The sequence below is a fragment of the Oncorhynchus mykiss genome, chromosome 9, assembly GCF_013265735.2.
Source record: "Oncorhynchus mykiss isolate Arlee chromosome 9, USDA_OmykA_1.1, whole genome shotgun sequence".
In the NCBI taxonomy this organism is placed as follows: Eukaryota; Metazoa; Chordata; class Actinopteri; order Salmoniformes; family Salmonidae; genus Oncorhynchus; species Oncorhynchus mykiss.
This window is the reverse complement of record NC_048573.1, coordinates 4564231-4568073: the sequence shown is the minus strand read 5'-3', so window position 1 is coordinate 4568073 and position 3843 is coordinate 4564231. Positions and strand designations below refer to the sequence as shown.

The 3843-nt window shown below is 39.3% G+C and overlaps 1 long non-coding RNA gene across 1 annotated transcript; it reads left to right on the top strand.

The window, feature by feature from the left end:
* Window positions 1-2672: 2672 nt before the first annotated feature.
* LOC118965975 lies at window positions 2673-3314 on the top strand. Its single transcript, XR_005053146.1, has 3 exons — window positions 2673-2723; window positions 2885-2942; window positions 3267-3314. It is a non-coding gene; the product is annotated as an uncharacterized LOC118965975 (long non-coding RNA).
* The last annotated feature ends 529 nt before the right edge of the window (window positions 3315-3843 follow it).

Below are 3843 nucleotides of genomic sequence, written 5' to 3'. Positions count from 1 at the left end.
TTAAGAACCCACCACTTATTATATAGGAGAGGTCGGGTAAATTTAAGAACCCACCACTTATTATATAGGAGAGGTCAGGTAAATTTAAGAACCCACCACTTATTATATAGGAGAGGTCAGGTAAATTTAAGAACCCACCCTGTATTGTAAATAGGAGAGGTCAGGTAAATTTAAGAACCCAGCCAGTATTGTATATAGGAGAGGTCGGGTTAATTTAACAACCCACCCTGTATTGTAAATAGGAGAGGTCAGGTAAATTTAAGAACCCTCCCTGTATTGTAAATAAGAGAGGTCAGGTAAATTTAACAACCCACCCAGTATTGTATATAGGAGAGGTCAGGTAAATTTAAGAACCCAGCCAGTATTGTATATAGGAGAGGTCGGGTTAATTTAACAACCCACCCTGTATTGTAAATAGGAGAGGTCGGGTAAATTTAACAACCCACCCTGTATTGTAAATAGGAGAGGTCGGGTCAATTTAACAACCCACCACATACTATATAGGAGAGGTCGGGTCAATTTAACAACCCACCCAGTATTGTAAATAGGAAAGGTCGGGTAAATTGAAGAACCCACCCAGTATTGTATATAGGAGAGGTCGGGTCAATTTAACAACCCACCCAGTATTGTAAATAGGAAAGGTCGGGTCAATTTAACAACCCACCACTGATTGTATATAGGAGAGGTCGGGTAAATTTAAGAACCCACCACTTATTATATAGGAGAGGTCAGGTAAATTTAAGAACCCACCACTTATTATATAGGAGAGGTCGGGTAAATTTAAGAACCCACCACTTATTATATAGGAGAGGTCAGGTAAATTTAAGAACCCACCACTTATTATATAGGAGAGGTCAGGTAAATTTAAGAACCCACCCTGTATTGTAAATAGGAGAGGTCAGGTAAATTTAAGAACCCAGCCAGTATTGTATATAGGAGAGGTCGGGTTAATTTAACAACCCACCCTGTATTGTAAATAGGAGAGGTCAGGTAAATTTAAGAACCCTCCCTGTATTGTAAATAAGAGAGGTCAGGTAAATTTAACAACCCACCCAGTATTGTATATAGGAGAGGTCAGGTAAATTTAAGAACCCACCCTGTATTGTATATAGGAGAGGTTGCAATTTATGCAACAAATTGGTCCAAGCCAAACCTCCAGCCACAAAAGAAAATGAGCCAGGTTCTTTTCCGCCCTCTTCTGATTGGTTGCTGTAAATGCAGATGCTGAGCCCAGTGCAACAATATGATGAAGTGTGACTGTTTCTGCCACCCACATACAGGAACACGGTTCCAAATAAATGACATTATTACGTGTTCCACCACCCACGTTATCTACATGATTAAATGTCTATGTGGGTTGTGTTATGTAGGTAGACACCACCCATGTTATCTACATGATTAAATGTCCATGTGGTTTGTGTTATGTAGGTAAACACCACCCATGTTATCTACATGATTAAATGTCCATGTGGGCTGTGTTATGTAGGTAAACACCACCCATGTTATCTACATGTATAATGTCCATGTGGGTTGTGTTATGTAGGTAAACACCACCCATGTTATCTACATGATTAAATGTCCATGTGGGCTGTGTTATGTAGGTAAACACCACCCATGTTATCTACATGATTAAATGTCCATGTGGGCTGTGTTATGTAGGTAAACACCACACATGTTATCTACATGTATAATGTCCATGTGGGCTGTGTTATGTAGGTAGACACCACCCATGTTATCTATCCATGTGGGCTGTGTTATGTAGGTAGACACCACCCATGTTATCTACATGATTAAATGTCCATGTGGGCTGTGTTATGTAGGTAAACACCACCCATGTTATCTACATGATTAAATGTCCATGTGGGTTGTGTTATGTAGGTAGACACCACCCATGTTATCTACATGATTAAATGTCTATGTGGGTTGTGTTATGTAGGTAAACACCACCCATGTTATCTACATGATTAAATGTTCATGTGGGTTGTGTTATGTAGGTAGACACCACCCATGTTATCTACATGATTAAATGTCTATGTGGGTTGTGTTATGTAGGTAAACACCACCCATGTTATCTACATGATTAAATGTCCAAGTGGGCTGTGTTATGTAGGTAAACACCACCCATGTTATCTACATGATTAAATGTCCATGTGGGTTGTGTTATGTAAGTAAACACCACCCATGTTATCTACATGTATAATGTCCATGTGGGCTGTGTTATGTAGGTAAACACCACCCATGTTATCTACATGATTAAATGTCCATGTGGGTTGTGTTATGTAGGTAAACACCACCCATGTTATCTACATGATTAAATGTCCATGTGGGTTGTGTTATGTAGGTAAACACCACCCATGTTATCTATCCATGTGGGCTGTGTTATGTAGGTAAACACCACCCATGTTATCTACATGATTAAATGTTTATGTGGGCTGTGTTATGTAGGTAAACACCACCCATGTTATCTACATGATTAAATGTCTATGTGGGCTGTGTTATGTAGGTAAACACCACCCATGTTATCTACATGATTAAATGTCCATGTGGGCTGTGTTATGTAGGTAGACACCACCCATGTTATCTATCCATGTGGGCTGTGTTATGTAGGTAGACACCACCCATGTTATCTACATGATTAAATGTCTATGTGGGCTGTGTTATGTAGGTAAACACCACCCATGTTATCTACATGATTAAATGTCTATGTGGGCTGTGTAATGTAGGTAAACACCACCCATGGTATCTACATGATTAAATGTCTATGTGGGCTGTGTTATGTAGGTAAACACCACCCATGTTATCTATCCATGTGGGCTGTGTTATGTAGGTAAACACCACCCATGTTATCTACATGTATAATGTCCATGTGGGTTGTGTTATGTAGGTAAACACCACCCATGTTATCTACATGATTAAATGTCCATGTGGGTTGTGTTATGTAGGTAAACACCACCCATGTTATCTATCCATGTGGGATGTGTTATGTAGGTAAACACCACCCATGTTATCTATCCATGTGGGCTGTGTTATGTAGGTATACACCACCCATGTTATCTACATGATTAAATGTCCATGTGGGTTGTGTTATGTAGGTAAACACCACCCATGTTATCAACATGATTAAATGTCTATGTGGGCTGTGTTATGTAGGTAAACACCACCCATGTTATCAACATGATTAAATGTCCATGTGGGTTGTGTTATGTAGGTAGACACCACCCATGTTATCTACATGATTAAATGTCTATGTGGGCTGTGTTATGTAGGTAAACACCACCCATGTTATCTACATGTATAATGTCCATGTGGGTTGTGTTATGTAGGTAAACACCACCCATGTTATCTACATGATTAAATGTCCATGTGGTTTGTGTTATGTAGGTAAACACCACCCATGTTATCTACATGATTAAATGTCCATGTGGGTTGTGTTATGTAGGTAAACACCACCCATGTTATCTATCCATGTGGGTTGTGTTATGTAGGTAAACACCATCCATGTTATCTATCCATGTGGGCTGTGTTATGTAGGTAAACACCACCCATGTTATCTACATGATTAAATGTCCATGTGGGTTGTGTTATGTAGGTAGACACCACCCATGTTATCTACATGATTAAATGTCCATGTGGGTTGTGTTATGTAGGTAAACACCACCCATGTTATCAACATGATTAAATGTCTATGTGGGCTGTGTTATGTAGGTAAACACCACCCATGTTATCTACATGATTAAATGTCCATGTGGTTTGTGTTATGTAGGTAAACACCACCCATGTTATCTACATGATTAAATGTCCATGTGGGTTGTGTTATGTAGGTAAACACCACCCATGTTATCT